The 25,192-nt window shown below is 45.7% G+C and overlaps 1 long non-coding RNA gene across 2 annotated transcripts in view; it reads left to right on the forward strand.

The window, feature by feature from the left end:
* LOC110077311 (uncharacterized) overlaps positions 1-25,192 on the forward strand; it is a 100,950-nt gene that overhangs the window by 25,832 nt on the left and 49,926 nt on the right. For both annotated transcript variants that reach the window (XR_013538982.1, XR_012081616.2), the window contains exon 3: positions 22,275-22,392. This is a non-coding gene — a long non-coding RNA (uncharacterized LOC110077311). The remainder of the gene's footprint in view (positions 1-22,274; positions 22,393-25,192) is intronic.

The raw sequence follows: 25,192 nt of genomic DNA on the forward strand, positions 1-25,192 counted from the left end.
GGGCAAAATGTCAGAGAGAGGAGATGCGGCCTTTTTTAGGGTGAGATAGGACTGACTTTTGCAAAATTTGCCAGACAGCCTGGCTGGTAGTTTGGGGTTTTCGAGAGTTCCTGAACAGAACGCTTGGGCCGAGCTTTGGCTGAAGGGCCAGCCGCCCCTTCCCCACGCCAGGTACCAGAGGCACATTCTAGGGGAGGGCCACAATTGGATCCCCCACCTGCCCCAAACGCTGGGAACACGGGTGAGTGTGTGAAAAGCCTGAGAAGCTGAGCAGGGATTCGAACCCAGGTCGCCAGAATCCTATTCCGTCACTCCATCCACTCCACCCCACCGGGGATGCTAAGCTAAGTTATAGTGGACCTCCTTTTAGTTTGCTGCTGTGACACAGCTCTTTAGCATTAGTAACAATAAACATAAAAATCATTGAAATGTCTAAAAAGCTTCTGGTTATGATGGGCTTCGTTACTAATTGTGTTTAATGCATTTCCAGATACAGAGGAGAGGCGCCATGTTCTGCCATGGGTCTTTCTATCGATCTGCTGTCATTTCCACGGCAGCTGCACTCTGGCTGCTTGTTAGAGTACGAGGAGCCTTCCTTTGCTCCTTTATTTGCAGGCTGTTGCGTGTTTTTTTAGGGAGGGAGGACCAGATAAACAGAAAAGGAACCGCCCCCCCCAGACACAGCCTGGAGAGAGACCCATTTGTATTTAACCACCCCAGACCAGCTAAGAGTAAAGTAGACTTTAATTTCTCTCCCTCCCTTAACTAAGATTTGTTGTTGTTGTTTAGTTGTTAAGTCGTGTCTGACTCTTCGTGACCCCATGGACCAGAGCACACCAGGCCCTCCTGTCTTCGCTTTGGTGACCCTGTCCAGCCATCCCGTCCTCTGTCGTCCCCTTCTCCTCTTGCCTTCACACTTTCCCAACATCAGGGTATTTTCCATGGAGTCTTCTCTTCTCACTAAAGTTACCATTCAATAAGAAGAGAACAAGAGAACACAGGCGTACTTCCAATTTGCAAAGATGTGCCATTTGAAAAAAAAAACCTGTAGTCTAAATGGAAGAGTGGGCAAAGTTGTGCCCCCCCCCCGTGGTTTGGAGACTAAAATTCTTCCTTATTATTCCAGTTTCGGCTGATGGGTAGTGGGGGCTCCCCAGCATCTCAAGGGTTGCGTTGAATCTAGACATGATGTAGATAGATATTTATTTTTATGCAAAGCATCTAGTGAGAAATAACATAGTTCCTTTTAACTACAGTAGTTACATCAGGTATAGTTACATAGCGGCTACGCTTGGTGTAGCCCAAGTTTCAGATCTAATGTAACAAGTAGTGACAAATTCACTTTTTTTTTGGTGTGACGAGTAACACCAAAAGAGGCATAAACTAAACTCATAATTTAGAACAGTGTCTTAATTTGGATTGATTTTGCAATTCTGTCTGTGAAAAAAACACACAACCCTTCTGCTTGATGTTTAGAAAAATAAAATATCCAGTTAGCTCATTTACATATTTCCTGAACTAATTGCAAATTGCTCTCTGCATAAAACGGACTGGTGTAGTAATAAGAGGTGTGCAACTGACTCAACCTCTTCCACCTCGTGAGGACATAAATGCTGAGCGAATGGATTACCTTGCAATTTTCCTTGGAGCTGTGCACACGGGGGCAAAACATTAAACCTAGCTAATGTTAGCACACACCTATATTTAGGAAGATTTAATAGTCCTTAAGTACATCAATATTTTCCCACTTTAATCCCCTAATTGAAATTCATGCCCACAACGACTGGGGGACAGCTTTTAATTTATTTTATGTATAGATATCACAGGTTTTGGAGGTCTAAATCCCTAACTCTTTGAAACAGCAAATATTTGGTCCAGTTGGTCCCTGTGATGATCAAAACATTAGACAGCCGTTCTCATGGCATAGATCTCTCTTACCCATATGGACATGCAGGTCTCGTAGCTAAACCCTTGGTGTAAGCTGGACCTCAGAGTAGGAGGGAGAAGAAACATGTGGTCTTCCAGCTGTTGCTGGGAGTTGCAGCTCAAGAACATTTGGGTGGCCACAACAGGTCCGTGATGTGTTCAGAGAAGTCTTGTCAAGGATGGGGAGCCTCAGAGTCCAGACGCAAACTGCCTCTCCTTGGACCTCTTTCTCTCTCTCTCTCTCTCTCTCCCCCGCCCCATGTTTTCATGACCAAACAGAGATTCAGACTCATAGTCTGTCATTCTCTCCACTTCACCACACTATCTTCTTTCATCCTGTTTGCCTCCAAAAAATCCTCTTAAGGAACCATCTTTGCCTCTTGGCAATTCATGCACCCATGGCCTTGAATGTCACCTTTCTTTTCTTTGTGTGTGTGTGTGTGTGTGTGGGTTGGCTGATCTAATTATGGGTTGACTGAGCAGTTGTGCCTCAGTTAAGCCCCTGCTTCTTACGGGGGCTGCAGGGCATGGCTTTGGAGGGGAAGGAATTGGTGTGAGGAGCTACCAAGCATTCGACGTGGCGCTTCCTCCCTTTGTGTACCACTGATTTTTGCCCTTCCTCCAGACAACCACACTTGAGAAATTATAGTCCCTTGCTTCTCATCTGAAGGAGCCTATTACCATTTGGCCGTAAGTCACAAGATTGGCAGCAAATCGTAAGGGGATGAGCCTCTTTCCAGCATGCACGGCGAGGGGAAAGGAGCCCGCCAGGAATCATGAAAGCGATAGACCTGCTGCGTTAGCTTGTGGGTAATGATCCTGCTCCCCCCCTAATTGTCCTATCAAAGCGAACGCTGGGCCTATTCGCATTGTAGGGCTCACAATATATAGGCCGCTTGATTGAGGAATGATTTGCACGGCAGTGTTGCTAGAACTCATGATGTCAGCCATTTAGAAGCTGATCAGAGCAATTTGTTTGTTGTGCCAAAACGATCAAAATATTTGTACGCAGTTTTATCCCTTTACGGTTCTAACAACGTTGTTTAATAACGGGCTGGCAGCTTATTTAATCGCTGGCATTTAAAGAGCATGCAAGGAAGTCTGGGCTTGATTGAAGATACAGGACACAGCTGTGCTTACACTGTACACAGAAAGAAGAAGGCCACAAAGGCCACCTTGATGGAATGGTTGCTTTCTTAAATCCTCTTGAACTCCCAGCTGTTGCCAAAGTGATATTTGAGCCCCTGGTTGCATGTAAACCTTGAGGCAGGCTTCTTCTGAAGTTTATTTGGAGCTGTCCAAGGTCAAGATTGAAGACCCCAGGATCTGACTCCCCATCCTCACAGCGGGAAGTCATGGATTTGGAGCGGGAGAGAGAATCGTGCTGAGGGCCGGTCTTGGTTATCCCCGCTTCCCCTGGAGCATCTGAAAGAAGAGAGGCCCATTGTCTTGTCCCTTCTCCAGTCTAGCTGGAGAAATCTGAGGACTTCAGCACAACTAGGGTCTTTGGCAGCAAGTACAGTAGTTGGAATCAGTCGTTAGCTCTCTTTTCACTGATGACAGATCTCGCCCCCCCCCCCCCAGAAGGAGCTGCAGTTCTCTTAACAGCTCTGCTTGGGGTTGCCTGAAGTCCTGCTTGGACTAGGCTCATGCCCAGTCTCCGTTCTGACCTCTACATGGAGCTCTCCACGGTGAACCCTGAAGCCTGCCCTGAACCGAACCTTGACTTGCCCTTTGGTTTGTCTTGTGCAGCCCTTTTTTCAGGAACCAAGCTGCCGGGAACAACATGGTTTTTAAAAGATTTCTCACACTCTGCTTTTGAATGATTAATATGTTTCAGGGACCAATAGCATTCTAGGTTCCATGCACTGTGCCTGTAAGAGCCCAAGGAGGAGACAGACCTCTGCAGCAGGATGGAAGTCCCAGGTTCCATGCCAAACCTTTCCAGTTGGAAGGATCAGGTCACCGAAGGTGGAGAAGACCTCTGGCTAGCACCTTGGACAGCTCTGCCTCCTAAACAGAAGTGATACTGAACCTGATGGATCGGCAGTTGACCACCGTTGATAAGATGGCCATTCTTGATGCCTGTTGAGACTCCCCAGCTGCTTACCAGTGTTGTTCACCAAGCCTGGAAAGTTATTTCTTCCAAAATGTGTTGTTCCGTGTTACAAAGTGTAGAAGTAACTTGACACATCAGTTGTCATGTTAGTTGTTAGGTGGCTCACTAATTTTCATTAGTTTTCCTTAACATTTTTCTTAATTAAGTTTGATAAAAAGGACTCATACAGTATCCCAGAGAAAAACATAGAAGTAACCCTAAGCATGCCAGGACAACATTCTAAGTAGGAGAATTCGCTTAAAGGCCAACAGGTTTTATTTGGCTCCCATTCCACACATGAGACTCATTGGCTCATTCCTTTTGCATGGAAATGCAGTCCCGATTATAGCACATCAAACAACATCAGGCATTAAATTTCAGGCCCTCACCGGAAAATACATATTTTGGGAACGGGGTGCCAATTGTCCAAAAAGATTTAACTTTATGGTTTGGAAGCGGATTTTAGAATTCCATTTGGAAACTTGGCTGATAGGCTGCATCGCAAAATAGCTGTGCTGTGAATTTCTCCCCACCCTCTCTCTCAAAATAGATTAATCTGTATAAAAACACCAGAATGTCATGATTTTCCTAACTTGCGACACAGATGGCCAATAGACCTTATGTACTAGGCGGCAATATTATATTCCGCTTCTCCTCTGCGGAAAGTCTAGATGGACTTTACTCCATTGTAACAAATTTAGAAGTCCTGTTATTATGGCTTCCTCCTTCAAGAACACGTTAGTTCCTTAGCAACATTTTTCAGGCTGTCACTTGGAAATGGTTCCCCCCTCCCTCTTGGCTGCCATTTGCCCCTCCTTCAAGGAAAAAGTAATTTAGTCTTCCAATTTCTAAGATGGAAATCAAGGGAAGTTTGTCTTGTCCAAAAGGGCTCTGTTTTTTTCCCTTCTCTCTCTCTCTCTCTAACTTATTTTTCTTGCAACTCCTAAGCAAGACGGAGCTGAAATGAAATCCTGGGACCAACACAGTAATTTACTAATCATGAGGAAAATGGACCACTACCTCAACATGCCCCATGTTTGCTGTGAAGTGGATTTAAAACATCATTTTAAGGAACAGCTTGAAAACAGCAGATGCACAGAACAGCCAAAAAATTTAAATGTAACATTTGCATATATGTGATAAAGCGCCACGGAGCAAGCTTTGCTGATTGAGGTCGTTGGAGGGCAGAGAAGATAGCAATAAAAGAGACGCCGAAATAAGTCAACGGCTGGCGAGCACAAGTCTAAGAAGCAATAGCAAGACTTTAATCAGACAGATTTCCCATTGGAAGCCCCCCCCCACTGCTTTTTACTCTATGAGTAGGACTCTGGTAACAGGACGGCTTACATCCTGTTCATATATTGAAACATTCAGAACAGGGACAGGCCAGAAGATATTCTGTTCTCCCAGGTGAAGCATGATGCAGTTCCCCAGTAACCAAGAGTGGTCTTGGGACTAGGCATGGCGGTCCCTCGACATTTTCGGGAGGGTACCTCCAACCTGGAGAGGAGCACCTTGATTTTTGCTTCAACACCAATGAGGAAATCAATCTACAGCCATAGCATGGAAGCAGCTGGTTACAAGTCACAGGTTTCCTTGAAACTAATTATTTTTTGGCTCATGATGATGTAACTGCATTCCTTTCCAACTGCAAAGTAACAAAAGTTCTAAAGTTGTTTTTTGGGCGTAGTAAGACTTGTGGGTTCCTTTCCCGTTTTTCCTTTTGGGAGGAAATTTTGAACTTTTACGACACTTCTCAATCCTCTTCGTTGTAGTTTGTTGTCTGTGCATGCGAGTTTTGTGCAGGACATGACTTTGCCTTCCCAGCTGTCTCTGCAGGAACCCTTGAAACGGAGCCACCCAAAGGGTTAAGCCAGTCTTCTCCATCCAGTAAGGCTGCGAGCGCAACACACTGTGCGTTGGCTGGTTCACTGGATGGTTGTAGGAAGGAAGGCAATGACTGTGCACAGTTCAGTACAGGTCAAGTTGCAAGCAGGGTTGACCCCTTTCTGCTGATGCACCAACCCTTGTTCGGGGGGGGGACAGGAGGCTTTGGGAGGGGGGTCTCCCCAGGTCAGCATGCTCTGGAGGAGGGAGACTTGAGGGAGGAAGGAGGCTGGAGAGAGCAGGGATGGTTTCCAGGGGGCAGGGAAGAGCTGTGGCAGGCTGGGAAAGTGAGGAGGTGGAGCTGAGAGGAAGGGGTTTATGGGAGATTGGAGGAGCAGAGGTTTGGGGCAAGAAATACTTTGGGGACTACAGTTCCCATAAGCACCTGAGCAGCGTGGCCGCTGTCTGTGTCAATGGCTGTAAATTGTAAGAAGGATCTCTTCTGGATGGAAGGAGGTGGATCGGTGGACCAGAAGCACAGCATGGCTGGGGAAAAGGGGTGGCCAACCCGAGGTGGCTGGGTGGCCAGCTCCCACCACTCCTAGCCAACATGGTGGAGAGTGACGGAGTGGATGGTACCCCTGGTTCTCCCTTGGTTTTGCCATAACACTGGCTTGTCAAACCACACAGCTTACCTGTGACAGTAAGGGGGGGGGACCCCCATCCACCCAAACACACTTCACGGTCCCTTCGTGAAAATCATGAACGTCCACTCCTGCTTCTTTCCTGAGAAGGTGGGGAAGAAAGACAGCAGGAGAAACGGAGGCGAAAGGCCTGGCTGCTCGGCGCCCGTCGTGGTTTTCAGCCACTGCTCCTGACGTGAGAAAACCAAACAACCACCTGCTTGTCTGGGAGGCTGCTTTGCAACAAACAAAAAGGAGCCTGAAAATGAAACGAAACCCGGAGGCTAATTTGCGTTTGTTCTCCTCACCCTTGCTCTGCTCCTCTCCGCCTGCCTCGGCTCCCCGTTCTGTCTTTGGCACATATTTGCTCATACCTGCGCGGCGCAGCATGTGGTGATAAATATTCAGCGATGGCTTTCATCCGGTTGCAGCCAAGTTGAGCGCACGGGTCTGTTCCAGGTGGGGAGAGGGTGGCATCTTGAGGTGCCGTAACAAAAGACTCGGCAGATCACAAGGACGCCTTCCAGCGAGGAGCAGGTGCCTTGGCTTTGACGAGACACGGCAGCATGGCATCCTTCCCTCCTTGAAAGTGGATTGTAGGCAGTGGCGGGTCAGCGGGGCAAATCTTCCTCTCCCCCCCTGTTTTCCTTAAAAAAAAAAAGGCCGAGATGCTTTGTAAGACTCCTTTTGCAAACAATCTGGAGGAGTGGAGTGGTGACATGTGAAACTAATTACCTGTTTACTAACGCCACAATAATTTGGTCATTCGTCTTGACGGGAACCATGGGTGACCCCCTCGGCTGTCGGCTTGGCTTTGTTGTCCCCCCTTGAGTTGAGTGTGCATCTGAATGGTTTGTCTAAGGGGCCCTGCCCTGTCCCCGAATCATGGAGCCATTATGGTCTGGATTTGAATTTGTGGAGTGTATTTGAGATTTAAGAATTAGCTTCGTTGACATTCATGGCATGTCTCTGGAAGAGTAATCTGTTTTTGCTCAATGGCATAAACCGGACTCCTAACAGAAGAGTTAATTACATGAATGCTAATGTTTTCCGTTGTCAAGTACGTCATGCATCAAACGCATTAGCGATGCTGAAGTGCTGACTCGCTTGCTGGAAATTTCAAACAGCCTCAAAGTTTCATGATTTTAATTTGATTACTGTGGCTTGAATTTTCAAGCGCAGCTCCCCAGGGTGAAACAACCAGCCACCTATTGCGGACCCTGATTCTGTTTTTCATTTCCTCTTTGTGACAGACCTTTGGCCTTGTGGCCCTGCTGTGTACTGGGCTGAAGTGGGAACGGGATACGGTCTCCTCCATCTGATGAACTTTGTGGTTTGCAGGGGACAGAGAACTTTAGCGCTGCAATCGGTCTGGGAGGAGTGGAAGTTTTTAACTGAAAGCCCAACGCTCTTTGCTCTGAAATTCATAACTTTTCTTCACCGAGGTGGTTTTGCTATGGTCCATCCATAAGGTTAAGAAGTGCATTGAGGATTACTAGAAAAAGGGAGGTGGGAACAAACAGATTGAGAAAATTGGCTCAAACTTCTCCTTACTGGTCCACACAGTTCTGTTATTTTCCTTTGTCTAACATCTGGAGCCCCAGAAAGCTGAACGTTAAGCTTTGCATAGCGATGGGCAAGAGGAAAAGAGACCACTTGAGCTCACAGGGCTGTGAAATTGATCCCTAATAATTCCCTTAGGTCAACAAATGTTGAGTCTCTCCTACTTTGGGCCTTATCCTGAGAAGGCAAGATTCACAGGAAAAGACCATAAAGATGGGAAAGGTGAAAGACTGCAGGAAAAGAGGAAGACCCAATATGAGATGGACGGACGCCAGGAGGGAAGCCACAGGCTTGAATCTACAAGAGATTGAGGAGAGGACATTTTGTAGATCCCTCATTCATAAGGTCATCATAAGTCATTTCATCGCACATGGGCCTCCCTTAGTCTCCTCAGCAAATTTTGGGAGAATTTGTAAAACAAGCCACTGCTTTTTCCCAGCTATGCTCAGTAATTCTCTGGGAGAAGTCTCAAACATTTGTTCCAGGAGATCGTTTTGCTTTATTTCTGTTTTTGATGGAAGTATAGCACAAGGCTGTTACGTACGGTGGGAAACCATAGTTTATCCTCTCTGGAAATGACCTCTAACAGCAGTCATATTTCAATTTATGCTAGCAAATATTGACAGAAACCTAGACTAGAAGCTTTTAGAATCTGGGTGTTTTACTGCAGGTCTCTGCAAGTCTACGGGGAGCAGAAGCCCTGGGAGTTTTCCCAAGTGAAATTATATATTGTTTTGAAAGAGGAGAATGTGTTCATGAACCCCATGCCAGGATTTCAGGAGTTTAGCATACTGAGATAATGGGCGAGGGGAGAACACCTCAAGCACTATTTACAAAAGCTACTGTGAGCCGTAGGTATCGGTGTTCCAGTGTAGAATTATGCCTGCATCTTTTAAAAGATGGGTCGCTGTTTTTCATTTTAGCTTCCACTCTTGAAAGGGACTAAGAGGGATGTTCGAAAGCAGGTGAATTCATAAGACTACGGTGGTGAAATTGAACATGTAAAAAAGCTATAATCTGCAAAATTAACACATGCATACAAGAGAGGAGTGCTTGGATCTGAAAATGTGCATGTATCCCCGGTCTCTCTTTTTCTGCTGATTTTTCTTTTGGTGTGTGTATGTGTGTGTGATGACTGCATGAGGATGAAACACACACAACCGCCTCTGTGCGGAGCCAGCTGGCCCTGAGTGGAGCTGAGTGGCCACCTCTCTCTCTCTCTCTCTCTCTCTCTCTCTCTCTCTCTCTCTCTCACACACACACACACACACACACACACACACACACACACACACACACACACACACACACACACACACACACACACACACGCACACACACACACACACACACACACACACACTGGGACTCGCTTCTCCCTCAGCCTCATTGGCCTTGAGAGTTGTCTCCCTGCCTAGAGACCACGGGAGGCTCGAGTTGGCCCCTCAAGACTTGACAACCCCGACACACAATTTCCATGTTCTGGAAACAACAACAGCAACAAGAAGTCATCTCAAGAAAGACTCTTCTATAGCTATCCTTAATGGACCACTGGAACAGACTGGCACCAGTAAAGAAACCCTGTGTCATTGCTGAGTTCATTTTTTTTAAACCTCTGATCTCTGTGAAGATGGTGGAAACAACACGAAGTCTCATTGCTTGATCTTAGTGTATGGAAGTATACCTGGGAGGAGATGATCTCTCAGGTATCATAAATGCAGTTTGCACAGGCCTCTAAGATTCACACCATGAATTGTTTATTACAGTATATGAAAGCACGTTGGTGGCCTGAAAATTCTTGATATATTAAAGTAGCCACTGCCATTTGATTGCTGCTCCTCCTACCCACCAGCTTTCGTCCTATTCTGACCTTCTTTAACAATAGATTTTTTTGGCAATATTTTGGATAATCAAGTGATTGACAGTGATCGATCCATAGTGTGTAAAGTTTAGAAGGATGTTTCCCAGATGTTGTTGGGCTACAGAAGCTCTAGCCAACACACCTAGGAGCCAGGGCTCTTGAAAGCTGTGTATCTCAAGGACATTGGGAGGGGAGAGAGCAGATTGGGGAACTACTGGCCTATTCCACAAGTTCCCTCTTGCTTGAGTGCAACAGAAGGGAAACTGATCTGTCTTTTCCTGTAGCCCAGATCCTGGCAGACAGAATGGATGTCGCCTTCTGCCTCTTGTTACAACTGTGAGTTTGGAGAAGCTAAGCAAGCAAGAGAGCAAAGCCAGTGAAAAAGGTGGTGTTTGATGTGAGTGGAGCTTGGTGCGGACTGATAAACCAGGTTAATTACTCTCAGGCGCAGGAGCTAAGTGTTACATACAGCACTGATGTTACCTGTCTGTCATGGGTTTGGAGGGAAAGTTCCATCCTATGGGGAGTGGAAGGCGGGACATCAGGAGGAGGGGCTGTACTGTATATATATGTGAAGCCTGTGTGGTGAAGTTAGGAGACGCTGGGATGAGACGAAGCAGCAGCTGGGAAGAAGAAGCTGGTGTGGGAGTCTGTGTGTCAGACAGGGTACTACTGTGTGTCAGAGTACCAACCTGATAGGTTCAGGTGTCTGTTGGTCAGCCAGAACTGATAGGTTCAGGGTCTGTGCTTCAAGTTAAGGGTTCTGTGTGAACCAAACTGTATGCATGTATGAATGAGAATAAGCCACGTTACTTTATCCTATTCACCTGATTATTTTATTTTCCCTGTGTGTTGTATTTAAATAAACCTTATTCTTTTTATTGTTTGAAAATCCATCCCTGGTCTGTGTGACTTCTTATAGGGAATGGTTGGTGGCAGCTTAGTTAACGTGTGGCAGATCCCAGTAGGTCTGGGTTTGTCACATTGATTGGTGTCCAGCGTGTGGGATACGACTGGTCCAGTTGTCCAGCGGTCCAGCAAAGCCTTGGCAAGTGTGCCCAGAGCAAGGGGGGTCTAGTCAGGGACAATCTGAGGCGCGTAGGTAATCTTCTAGGTGTACCTCACGGGGAGGTGCGCTAGTGGAAGAACGTGCCAAGTGGGAGGACTAGATTAGGGTGCTCTGAGGCAACTTGTTTTGGCGGGAAAAAAGCTGAGGCAAAACTGTGTAAAGTAGCAGTGATTTAGCCTGCCTGCTGAGAGGCCTAGCAGAGGGGGGTAGACTCTGGCTCGCAACTGTTGCAAGATTAGTGCTGAAGAACAGCAGTAATCTATAGCAAGCTGGTTCTGAGGAAAAAAAAAAAGGTGGTCGTTTTATTTTGAGGCTTGACTTTTTAAAGCAGCCTGTTCTGAGGGGGGATTATGCCCTTGACTCGAAGCCAGATGGCAGAAATGGGTGAAGTGAAAGACCCCCAGGTAGACCAAGGTTCTGAGGATGAATTTGGCTCAGTGCAAGGTGACAGCACGGGAGAGCAGAACCCAGAACTCAGAAAATTGCTCATAGCCCAACAGCATGAACTGAGGATGAGGCAATTTGAAATGGAGGAAAGGGAAAGAGAGGAAAGATTAGAGAGAGAAAAAATGCAGGAAAGGGAAAGGCAAAGGCAATTTGAGATTGAGAGAATGGAAAGAGAAGAAAGATTGGAGAGAGAGAAAATGGCGTTTGAATTAAGAAAACTGGAACTGATGAACCAGAACAATAATAACAATAGGGATTCTGAGGGAGGCCAATTGTCTAAAGCTGACCTGAAGAAATTCCCTGTGTACCACAAGGGAGATTGTCCTGAGGTGTTCTTTTCCTTAGTGGAAAGAGCGTTTGTGGACTTCTCAGTGAGGGAAACTGAGAAGATGACCATCATGCGATCTTTAATCAGTGGTAGCCTGGCTGAGGTCTATGCCGAGATGCCTGAGGAACTGATGAAAGATTTTGCAGAGTTTAAAAAACTGGTGTTTGCAAGACATGGGATAAATGCGGAACAGTTGAGACAAAGATTTAGGTCAATCACCAAAAAGCCAGAGCAGACTTTTACCCAAGTGGGGGCCCAATTGGTGAGGCTGCTTGAGAAATGGCTATCGCAGGAGGGGACAGAGACCTTTCAACAGCTTAAAGATTTGATAGCGCTGGAACAGTTCTATTCAGTTCTCCATGGGGAATTGAAGTTCCAGGTGAGGGAAAGGAAACCAAAATCTGTGGTAGAAGCAGCCGAGATCGCAGATTTTATTTCGCAAATAAGAAAGCCCTTGGGTGAGGGGAAATCTGTAGGTAAACCCAAAGAAACCTACAGCAAGTACTCTCAGGGACCAGGGAAAAGCCAGCAAGGGGGGGGGCCCATGGTGAAGGGAAGCCCTCAGACATGAAACTAAGACCTCAGATTTTGGAGGGAAAACCAAAACAAGATGAGAGAGAATCAAAATACACCAGAAAATGTTATTTCTGTCAGGGAAAAGGCCATCTAATCTCAGAGTGTGAGAAATTAAAGCAGCTAAAAGGAATGGTGCCTCAGGATTCGAGTGGGACCAAGCCAAAAGCTGTGTTCTGTGTCCAGAAAGAGCAAGGCTCATTGTCACTGAGGGAGCCTGTTGCCATGGCTACTCAGTCTGGAACAGCTACATCTGCTGATCAGGCTGAGGAAAATGGTCCTCTTGTAGAAGTCAGGCGCTGCCTGTTGGTGAGAACAGATTCTCAGTTGTTTGAGACAGCAGGGGTGGACGTAGGAATACTTGACCGTCAGTATCGGGGGCTGCGGGACACTTGTTCCCAGGTGACCCTGTGCCATCCAGATATTATTCCGAGGGAATATGTAATCCCAAATGAGAGCATAAAGGTGGCAGGGATTGAGGGGCAGATAATCTCACTACCAGTCGCGGAGGTACCTGTCAACTTTCAAGGCTGGAGGGGAGTTTGGCGGCTAGCGATTTCATCGACTCTGCCAGCAGCCGTGCTCGTGGGAAATGACCTGGCTGAACATGTGAAACGGGTGCTAGTGATTACACGCTCACAAGCCACCACGGGGACAGTTCAGGGGGGTAATGATGAGCCAGAGACGGAAGCAGGTGGGGGGAGTTCAGAAGCTGTGGTGGAAACCTTGACCACAGACAGCAGATTTGGACAAGAGCAAAAGGCAGACGCCACTCTCCAAAAGTGTTTTGAACAGGTGACTGACGCCCAGCTAACACCTGAAACCCCAGTGAGATTTCTGGAGAAAAAGGGGGTTTTATATAGAGAGACCCTGAGGAATATCTCAAAAGGGGGAGATGGGATCAGAAGTCAGCTAGTGGTACCTGAAAAGTATCGCCCCATGATCTTACAAAGGGGACACTCTGACATGTTTGCTGCACACTTAGGGGTGAACAAAACACAGCAGAGAATCACACAGAATTTTTACTGGCCTGACATAGGGAAGCAGATCAGGGAGTTCTGTAAACAATGTGATGTGTGTCAAAGGCAGGGGAATAACCGCGACAGGACCAAAGCAAAGTTGTGCCCTTTGCCTGTGATTGACACTCCGTTCAAATGCATAGGGGTGGATATTGTGGGACCTTTGCCCAAGGCCACAAAGAGGGGGAATAGGTTCATTCTCACCATTGTGGACCATGCCACGAGATACCCTGAAGCCATACCCTTGACTAACATTGAAACTAACACAGTGGCAGATGCCTTGGTGGGGTATATGTCCAGGATGGGATTTGCCTCAGAAATAATCACAGATTTGGGCGCATCGTTCACATCAAGGCTCATGAAACGCTTATGGCAAATCTGTGGAATTAAGCACAAGGAAACCACTGCCTATCACCCTGAAAGTAATGGGTTAACTGAGAAGTTCAATGGGACTCTAATGCGCATGATTAAGGCTTACTTGGCAGAGAATCCAAACAATTGGGACCAGAAGCTGCAATCCCTTTTGTTTGCTTATCGATCAGTGCCACAAGCCAGTACCGGGTTCAGTCCGTTTGAACTTTTATTTGGGAGAAGGGTGATTGATTTGATCAAACAAAATTGGGAGCAGATCACCCAGGATGACCCACAAGACGTTGTGACATACATAGACACCTTGATGAATGACCTAAAGAGAAACATAGAGCTAGCAGCAGAGACCCTGCAAGCTCAAAAGGTCAGAAAGAAAGCTTGGGATGACCAGGAAGGCAGGGAGAGGCACTTTAATCCAGGGGAGGGAGTGCTTTGGCCTAGGCTCTGCAGAGAGAACAGACTGCAGCTGGGTATCCCAGAAACAAAATATTTGGGTCACCTGGTAGGGGGAGGAATGATAAAACCCCTGGAGGCCAAAATAGAAGCTGTTCGTGATTGGCCTAGACCCAACACCAAGAAAAAGGTCAAATCATTTCTTGGGTTGGTGGGCTACTACAGAAAGTTCATCCCGAGGTTTAGCGAGATTGCGGCTCCGCTGACCGATCTGACGAGGAAGAAGACTGATGACCGCATCCCGTGGACCAGCGACTGTGAGGAGGCGTTCCAGAGGTTGAAGGAGGCGCTCGTCCAGTATCCAGTGCTGCGGGCTCCAGACTTCGACAGGGAGTTCATCATCTACACCGATGCGTCTAACAGCGGGGTAGGAGCAGTTCTGTGCCAGGAGGATGAGAATGGTGACCAGCATCCAGTGTCCTACCTGAGTAGGAAACTTCAAAAAGGTGAGAGACATTTGGCAACCGTGGAGAAGGAGTGTTTGGCCATAGTCTACGCGATCCAGAAGGCCAAGCCTTACATCTGGGGAAGACATTTTGTTCTGTGCACTGACCATTCACCACTGCAATGGTTAAAGACAATGAAAACCCACAATAGCAAACTTATGAGGTGGGCTTTAAACCTACAGGACTATGACTTTGAAGTGAAGGTGGTCAGAGGGTCAGTGAACTGTGTTGCTGACGCCTTGTCAAGAAGACCTGAAGAATGAAGACGGCGAAAGAAACATGGACTATGTGTATATATTGATGACAAAAAGTTAAATGTACCTGTTTTTTGAACTTGGTTTGTATGAATAAAGGTAAATTGATGTAATGTATATGGTAAATGTTTAAATGCCTAATTGATATGGTTAACTTAGAATGTAAGTATAAGTAAGTATGATATGGTATGTATAACTGTTGTTGTGTGTTTTATCCAGGTTGTTTTTTGGGAAAAAGCACCTTAGCTTTCCCCCTACAAAACAACTTATAAAGAGGGGAGGTGTTACATACAGCACTGATGTTACCTGTCTGTCATGGGTTTGGAGGGAAAGTTCCATCCTATGGGGAGTGGAAGGCGGGACATCAGGAGGAGGGGCTGTACTGTATATATATGTGAAGCCTGTGTGGTGAAGTTAGGAGACGCTGGGATGAGACGAAGCAGCAGCTGGGAAGAAGAAGCTGGTGTGGGAGTCTGTGTGTCAGACAGGGTACTACTGTGTGTCAGAGTACCAACCTGATAGGTTCAGGTGTCTGTTGGTCAGCCAGAACTGATAGGTTCAGGGTCTGTGCTTCAAGTTAAGGGTTCTGTGTGAACCAAACTGTATGCATGTATGAACGAGAATAAGCCACGTTACTTTATCCTATTCACCTGATTATTTTATTTTCCCTGTGTGTTGTATTTAAATAAACCTTATTCTTTTTATTGTTTGAAAATCCATCCCTGGTCTGTGTGACTTCTTATAGGGAATGGTTGGTGGCAGCTTAGTTAACGTGTGGCAGATCCCAGTAGGTCTGGGTTTGTCACACTAAGAAGAGCCTCAGTAATGAATAGGAGGCTCATAAGAAGTGCATTCTGTAATTCTATCTGATTCCCACTAGAAGTGAGACGCAAAGAAGTAGGAAAGCCATAATTACAATGAGAAATGGCTGCTGAAATAGCCAACAACAGTGGAACAGAAGGACAAAGGTCCTTGTTTTATGAATGAAGGGTCGTGAGTTCCAGACGGATAAGAATAGCAAGGAGTGGTCTGTTTTGATTCAGAGAGGGGTGGCAGCTGGAAAAGGACTTGGGTATTAAAGGTGAAACGGTCCTCCTCTGGGACCCACAAAAAACAAAAAAACCCACCACACATAATTAGGAGCAACAGAACAAACAGTTACACAAGCCTGACAAAAACAGACTATTTATTTATTTATTTTATTAGACTTGTATACTGCCCATCTAGAACATGTCTACTCTAGTCCTAAGGGAAAAAGATAAAATTGGGTCAGGAAACATGGATCTGTTTGAACCCATAGAACCTATAGGGTGTACTCATTTAAGTAGATGCTGAAGATCAGATTCAGACCTCTTCAAGGTCATTAGTAATCAGCTTCTGGTGGAGAAATGAATAATCCACCATTGTCATCAGGAAGAAAGAAAGAGCCATAATTCTGTGTAATGAAGAATTTGATCCTCATCCATCAATATCTTGGAGAAGCATACCTGATGCCTGCTGGAAAGGTGAGCACAGATCATTGTGATGGTTTTTATGGACCAACAAAAAACGATGGGAAGTCCTGTTCCTTGTACCTCTGGTGTCCTGAGAGCAAGAGAGTTGTGATTAATGGAGGACAACTCTGTTGGCCTTTGGGGAAGGAAAACATTTAAAAAAAATGGCAGTGATGACACTATCTCTTGGGTGTATTTTTGAAGCCAGAGACCGCAAGCATGTCAACCATTGTGTTTAATATTGGCTCTGATCAGAGAGATCATGGATTCATCAGCTTGTGAGTTCTTAGCCCTGGCAAAGAACTCTTTATGTGGTGAATACTTGTGCTCCGGCACAATGATATAAATCCCCAGTGGAAAATTTTAAGACTGAGGTTGGTCCCACACTCTAGTTTCATGATTCTCGGCCTCTTGATGGATTTGAATAGTACAGAAATGAATCAATGTCAGGCTTTTCTGCTTAGAAAGTTCAGATGTCTCCAGTGTGGGCCGGAGCCCACAGTGCTTGGTAAAGAGCAAGAGAGGGCAGGGAACCAGCCAGGGCTTAAAGGCGGAACCAGGGGGAGAAGTGGGCATCCATGCACACATCTTCATGTACACACATAAAAGCAACCCCTGCTGTTCTCTCCTCCCTCCCTCTGGCATCCACACTCCCACAGAAGGTGGCCAGGGGTTCAGCAAGAGAGGGAGAGAAGCAAGGCCCCAATCCTCTGCCTCTGGTGAGAGGGCAGGCAGGCATGGGGATGAGGTGGAGCAATGCCAGCCTTCACTGAGTCCCTGGTCGTGGGAGAGAGAGAGAGAGAGAGGCATCTGAGACGTGGGCAAAAGAGCTACCCTTTGGAGTTCTGAGCAAGTGGAGAAACTGTTGTGACCAGGCGTAAGATGACTTTCGCTGTTTAGTTATCTGGGAAACACTCCGAACTCATTCCTTCAGCCTTATTATTGCATTTTTTTGCCCATTATGGCAGCTACGTGGCTTTGCGTGTGCTTGTCCCCTTGCATTAGTGTCCAGTCGTGATGCTGGCCGACTTCCTGTTTTCCATGGGTGTGATTGTTTCCATTTGCACACGTGTCACATGGGTGTGGTGGGTGTTAATGTTACTTCGAGAAGCCACCTCAGCACATTGGACAGCGCCCGTCAAGGGAGGCTGCAAGCGGGTGTGGAGACCCACCACCACTCCTGTGAAGCCGGAGCCCCCTGCCTCCCCTTGCCCCGCATCCTTTCCTGGGGTCGTTCTGAGGCTTGAGCCCACGGAGGAGGTGGCCCGTGTGTCCCTCCTCGAGCTCGTGGAAGGAAAGATAAGATGTGGATGTAACTACGAGAGATTTGCAGAGTGGTGTTTTTGGACTGCCGCTCTCTGAATACCCCAGGCGGCTGTGAGGCACAGTCCAAAAACACCGCTCTGCCCACCTCTAAAGGTAGCCAAGAATAAAATCAATAAGTGGGACACGGAGAACAACTTGCTTAGGCTCTCCGCCCCGAAAGCGAGGCCTGTAAACAATGCCAAATTCTCCAAGGAAGAGCAAGGAAAGGCTGGGCTCGGCTGCCTCCGAATGATCCTCCCTTCTCTAGTTTTCTTTCCAGCTTTCTTCTGTGATGTATGTTAAGATTCGAGGGGAATGGCTGTCCGGCTGCCTCCTGAATGCTAATGGGCTTCCCTCTGCCTTCTCGGGGCCTCTCATGCATAAGCATTCTTTCACGATTGCAAAGGGGGAACGTGCAACCGTGCCATTTGTAATTCATGCAGGGTGTTTTTTTTTTTAAAGACTTCTAATACCCAGCCAAATGAAAGGCAAGGCAGATTTACTTTTGGGTATGAACATGAAATGTATTTACAAAATATTCTGAAGACAGCCGTTCAAACAGGGAGGCGGAAGAGAGCGTTGAAGCCACGAGAGAGGCTGATCAAGGGAAGGGAGCCGGGGGAGCAGAGGTCTCTCCTCTCCACTCGGAGAACAGTGAGCAAGTTATTTTTGATTTCTTGTAACATCTCAATATGTCAAGGGCAGCAGGCACATTGTACATCTTGATTTTTTACAGGCAAAACTAACACGAAAGGAATATTATTAGAGAAGGCTGGGGCATCTTAGCATTCCTTACACCCTCTTCCTCACGTTCCTTCTTGCTTCCTCCACTCAGCATTTCTTGGTGGAATCTGCATCTAGATCGATACGTGGGCAATGCCAATCAGGAATTACAGTAGCTACAGCTTGGGGGACTTCCTTTTGGACTGCAGTTCCCAGAACCATCATAGCCACCCCATCCCCGCAAGTAATTTTCCCAAGCTCTGTCAATAATTAGAGCAGAAGCCGATCCCATTCAGAATAGATCTCTCATATCTAACCTTTCAATCCAGTCCCCCAGGGAGTAGGGCCAAAGGGCAGCCGTTGAGAAATCTGCTAAAATGCCCCCAGTTGGATAATGATGCAGAGGTGAAGCCATGTGGGGTGGATCTGAATGCCCCCTTCTCTCTCTCACTCCCCGCATCTGCTATCTTCCCTTGTGGGACCCATGTTGGCTTTTAACATCTATTTTAAAAACAAATGCCACCAGAATATGATAAATAAGAGTCTTAAAACGGCATGAAATAGATGATCCCTTTGAAAAAAAAAAACACTAAAATGACCTCACAAAATGGCCCAGCTGAATCAGATGCACCCTCTTTCGTTGTTCTGACGTTAGCGTGTTGGGCTGCTATCTATCACCTTATTTCTACATTGGTGGGTCAGCTCTTCTCTTGATGGCAGAGACAAAGGAAGCTTCTTTCCCCCCATTTCGGCCTTGAATACTGCTGAAAGGTCATCCCAGCCTGTGGTCAGAGGGAGCTACCTCTGAGTTGAACCTCGCTGTGCGCAGCCCCTGCCCTTTATAGGGAAGATGGCCAGGTCAAGCTACTGCTTTCATCTCTGCCAGCAGGCAAGTGGCTCCCAACTGGATTGTATCTGTTGAACCCACTGAAATCACAGGGTGTTGGCTGACAAATTCAGTTGAGAAGGTCTACTAGCGGATATCTTTTGGCGTTGCTTTTTTTTTTTTTTTGGTATGGCATTTGTTTGATCCTTTCCAATATTTGTATACTCACTGTTGTTAGCTCTTAAAACGGCTTTGTCACGATGTAAGTTGCCTTTGGTCCTTCTAAGGAGAAAGGTGGGATTAAAATGTTTTAAATGAAGAAAATGAATCTCTGTTCCCTCCATCCTTAGCCATGAGGAGGCCGGCCAGTCCGTCTTGCGCAACCAGTGGGGTGCGCAAGAGCTGCTTGTTGCGACAGGTGCGGCGGCAAGGAGACTCTTAAGGAACAGTAAACCTTCCCTCTGCAGGAGGAGTTGATCTTATTTATTGGCCTGACCTTGCGCACAGTTCCCGCACCCTGTTTGGACTGGAGGATATGACTACTCTCTGAAGGAATTGAGGGGGGAGAGAGAGAGAGACAGAGAGAAAAAAATAATGGTGGACAATGCAGGGGTGTGTGTGGGCTTCGTCAGTTCACCTAAGTGGACCTTTGGTTCATTAAAAACAAGCAAGTTGCTACTGGCCGAGGTGCATCCAGGAAAAGAGATCATTGCACAACAAAACCCAAATTACACAAAGCGCTCCTCAAGCGCCCGTCTCAAGGCAAACAACAGGCAGCTGGGACGTTGATCCCTGCTAATCTACTCTGAAAGAAATCAGGGCTTCTGCAATTTCAGACCAACCTTATGTTCACAGATTCCTGAGTTCACTCCTCTTGAGCGTGCCTTTTTCAGCTTTTTTTTTTGTCCCCGAGGAAGACGATGGGGCACGAGTGGACTGTTGGGGGAACATCCACGGCTGTCATTCTGTGGTGAAGTTTGCAATCCAGTTTTGCCATACAGGGTCTGGTTAAACTGATCCAAGTTGGACCCAAGCAGCTTTTGTGTTATTATCAAGTTAATCTTCTGTACCCTTGTGTAGCAGAACGAAGCTCTTTTTCCTGCTCCGCCCCACCAAAAAAAAAAAAAAAAAAAAAAAAAAAAAAAAAAAAAAAAATCCAACAAAAAACAAATAACAGGAACAATTAGGAGTGCATTCTTCCTAATATTTGCAGAGGCTTCCAGGGGATAAACGGTGCTGACGTTTGGTATATAGTTTAAAAACAAAAATAGTGGCATTTTGTCTTCAACGAAAAGGGCAAGTCGGAACAAACGTTTGACCCCAAAAGAAAGGTGAAGCTCAGGAAGACGGGTGGTGGTGTCCTCGGTTGTGGTGCCCTGTTGAAAGACGGTTCCAAAATACTTTTGTTTCTTCTCATTGCAAAACAAAATGGTTTCCTGGGTCAACCCTCTTCCCGGGGGCAAGCCCCTCTTCCGGGCAAAGGGGAACACTCTCTTTTCGGGCTTCATCATGTACAACCGACTTTTGGATTCCCACCCACCCACCCCAGATAAAAGGGGCTATCAAAGTCTGGTGACAAGATGAAGACCTAGAAGCAAGGGTTCAAGAAACATGCGGCTGCCCATCCACAGCTGGTACCTGGACAGCAGACCAAGAAGGCATGTCTGGGGCGAGAGGCGAGGGGTCCCTTCATAGCATCTTAGGACCCTTTTTGTCTTTCTTTTTTTTTCCCTTTCCTTTTTTGTTTAAAGGAAGATTTCAGTGCATTTCGTTATGGAGGACTAGAGACATACATTCACTTATATTTCTCTCAACTGCACACAGCAGACAGTATTCCTATCTTTCCATGTTTGTAATTTAAAAAATTTTAAAAGCAAAATACCAACGCATTGTCAAACCGAGCAAGCACAAGTCTCTGATTTTAAAAGTTTACAATTTTTCTTTAAAAAAAAAATGCAGAGGTGCAACTTTAGAAATGCTTGGTATAATTTTTAAAATAGAAATTCAGTGCACGAGACCAAAGTGAGGAAGGAGACAACGTCAAGGTGGCTGACCTACGTGCCGACACAGGCTTCTTTCTGGTTGCTGGCTATTCATGGGGGTCTTGAAGGCCACTGTTCTCTTCAGCCCCACCTGCACCCCCGGCCTGGGCTGTGTTTCAAAGGTGCCTTAAAAATGGATCATGCTCTGTAAAGTATGGGATATAGGGCCAACCTAGCAGAAATAATTTTTAAAATAGGTATCACCACTCATAGGTGGGGGGCCTTGGAGGGCAGTTAGCCTTTGGGATCTGGAAATGCCTTATCTTGCATTCCAAGGTGATAATAATCTTAACAACCCCCCATGGCCCAGTCTGAGCTGTAATGGCTATGGTGTCATAACCATGATACCTTTCTCCCTGCCCTGGGGACAATGAAGAAAGAAATAAGAATAATTACAAATGTAAATTCCCTGGTGTCAGAGCTTCTAATAATACTAAATGGAGAATATTTTCCCCCGTTGATGCAATTCACCTGAAGGCAATGATTGATGTTTTGAATTATTATTATAATAATTATTATAGAATCTAATGCTTCTCACCCACTTGGAGGTGACATTCGTTTTGGGTTTCTTTCTTCCCCAACTATATTTAAATGTACTTTTCTTTGACCAGTTGCACATCGAATGACCATTTGTTCAAAGTGGATATTTGTAGCTTTAGAGTTTGCTTTCATATTTTAAGTTTTAAAATCATGGAACACTACCTTTAAAACAAACAACCTAGTTTTATTCTGCTCCCTGCCTTTTTTCTCTCTCTCTCTCTTTTCCCTTGCAAAGGGCTGTATGCAAATTTATAAACAAGCAAACAAACAATAAAACAGAATAATTTGGGGGGCCAAAAATCCAGCAATCCCGTGGGTTGCCTATGCAATTATTTGTTTGTATCTTTATGGGGGTAGTGCCTGTAATGAACATTTGATTCTTAATTTAATTAAAACTTTTTTTGTGGGTTTCCCCCTCTTCCCCGACAGAATGCTGCTGCCTATTTGCAAGGTTAATGCGGTGGTTTTCTATAATAAGACGATGTGAGATTTCCAGCTTGGAGCAACAGAGTAAGCCCACTGAGATGAAAATTACAGAGATAAAATGGTGAGTTTGTATTTTTAAAATGACATTTTAGTAACCACTGTAAATGCATTGCTAGTCGTGCAACGCCTAGGCTCCGGCTAGTTGGTGTGATCTTGAAATGTTTGCTTTTTTTCCTCAGTCAATAAATTCTTGATTAAATAGACAGATGTAAATAGAGGAAACTTCTCCTGGAGGCCATAAATATGTGCATTTTGGTACATAACTACATGTTATTAACAAGTGACTGCTGTATCAGTAATGTATGGGCTTCTAATATGGCTGTCGAACGAAGATTTGAATTCTTTACATTACATCTCATAAGTCATTTTCTGAAACGTTAATGTAAACATTGGTCTAGCTCTCCAAGAAAGGAACCTCTCTCAATCTCCCTCTTATGGCGAAATGACAGCCAGAGGATTGGTGGGCGAAGTCCTGTTTGAAAACATTTTAAACTACACAACATTTATATTTAGATGCTGGACGATTTGAATTCACTGGGAGCAATATGTCTAAAATTATCTGTTGGGTTGGCGGGATACCTTTGCCCACCTTGCATGAAAATTCTTTTTGGACAAGCGACTTTTCAATATCTCTTGTCAAAACACAGAATGAGGGACCTTTGCTCAAGGCAGCAGAGTTGGGGGAGAGATGGTTTCCATAAAATATCCGTCATATTTCATTAGGCTGCTTTAATTTTTATACTCTAAACTTTTTGTTCCAAACTGCCTTCTGCACCCAAACCAGATCTTCTAAGATTATATAAAATGAAGCCCAAATACTGTAGGTCTCTTTCCGGCTGCTTATGTGGCTTGAAGACTGCAGAACCCCTAATGCTGTGTGATTTGGAGCAACTCAGGCTGATGCGGCTATGTAAAAAATGAAAAGGGATGTCTATAAATACCAACTGGCCAAACAGCTGTCACCAACACAAGCCTTGTGCTTTTAAAACTTAATTTGGAGTATCTGTCTCTGTCCTTAACATTATCTGCATGTTTGGAAGGTGGCCAGAGGTCAAGAACTAGCAAGACGAGGATGGACTAGCTAGATCTTTCTAGCTGCGTTCTAGGTCAGCATTAGGAACTCCTGGTGCTATCAGAAAGGGAGGTAGGGAAAAGAGGAGCCAGACCTTGAGGCTGGAGTGAACAATCCTTCGTGCCAAAGCCCCGAAGCATATTGGCAATGAGGAATAAATACGAGCAATCCCTTGTAATGACACGGGCAATGGGATGGCCACCTTTCACCAAGCAATTAAGCTATGAAGAATGTTTGGTTTCGAACCTTTCTCATGCCTCCACATGCCCGCCTGGTCTTTATTCTTAGCATCTCTTGCGTAATATTTGGACTTTTTAGCTTAGAAGGCTACAACAGAAGTGAACATTCTGGCCTGAGGAGATCTGCCTTATTTCCAAAGCCCATAGCGAGTGAGACTCCCTTGTGGGAGCCAAAAAGCCCTGGCTAGGGAGAAAGAGAATCGAAGGAGGATGAAAAGGTCCACTGGAATAATCCATGACTGGCTTGGTCCATCTCTTGCATTGTTGATACACATGGCACCAGCCTGCTGGAACTTGAACCAGGATCCCGTTTTACTCTGGGCCTGTCTTTTTCCCCTTCTATATTTTGGTTGTTTAGCAAAGCGGCCTGATTCTATAAATAAAAGCTTTTATTTTAATAATACTTTGGAATAAAGGGGTGTTGGAAACCTAGGAAAGATGTTCTTTTCATCGCTTCTTCAGCCTCAAACCTCATCCTGTAGCGGGATGGGAATCTTTGTTTTGATAGCTTTGCCACATTGTGTGTCTGTTCCTAATAAATTCAGCAGTGTATTTTTTAAAAATGAAACCTCTCCTCAGTGGGAGTCTAATTAAGCCAAGGTACAATATTGGTACAGGACTTTAAATCTGGTGAATAGATGGGCTGGGGAAATGGTTTAATTGCAGAGCTAGGACTCACAGGAATGAAAAGCGAAAGGTAAAGGCTGGCTTCCCTGCGCACTCCCTCTCAAAGTCATCTTTTCCTCACCCTGCAGCTGAGTGATAATTTTCTAAAGCCAGTGCTGGCGTTTGCCCTGATTCCAGAGGAGGAACTGTGGCGGTCTGTTGGAGAAAAGACGATGAAAGAGTTTTGCGCCATTTAAGTTTTATTTGACCAAAGCTTTCGTGGAGGGCTGCCTGCTTCTTTGGATGCAAAAACCATAACCGCAGGAGAGGGATAAAGACATTTCTATGGAACCAATCAGGAACTAAATTATGTTATAGCTATGCTGCAGAACGTGCGCATTTATTCCTTTCAAGTTCCTTTGTTACAGGATGTGGGGAGAAAGAGTTTTTTACAAATAACTAGTTATTTGCAATTGACTCTGACAACTTGGTGGCTATTATTTTGTATTAAAATATGAATGGAACCGACGTGTTGCTCCTCTTAAGTGGCCTCAAAAACTGGACCGTGGGCTGCCAAGGGAGCTATGCTGCAGTCTGTGTCCAAATTCAGCCCTCCTCTAGCATTATAGAGGCAGTGGTTTGAACGTGCTCATAGGAAATCCTAACACGCACACACACCTACACATACACACAGAGTTCTCTGTGTCCTTCGAATACTTCCTAATCCATGCTTTTGATGGTTGGCGTCTTTATTTCCAAGGAAGGAGAGTTTTGGATGTCATGGAAGCTGACCTATGAGGCACGCCTGCTTCTCATGTTCTGATCTTCCTAGCAGACTTTTTTGTGTGTTGCTTCAGTAATTCTGCCCCTCTGCTACTCGACAGATATCGTTATTAAGACTGACGGGGGAATGAGAGTTCAGATCAGTGTCTCCTCTTTGCTGG

Source organism: Pogona vitticeps, chromosome 12 (assembly GCF_051106095.1).
Source record: "Pogona vitticeps strain Pit_001003342236 chromosome 12, PviZW2.1, whole genome shotgun sequence".
NCBI lineage: Eukaryota > Metazoa > Chordata > Lepidosauria > Squamata > Agamidae > Pogona > Pogona vitticeps.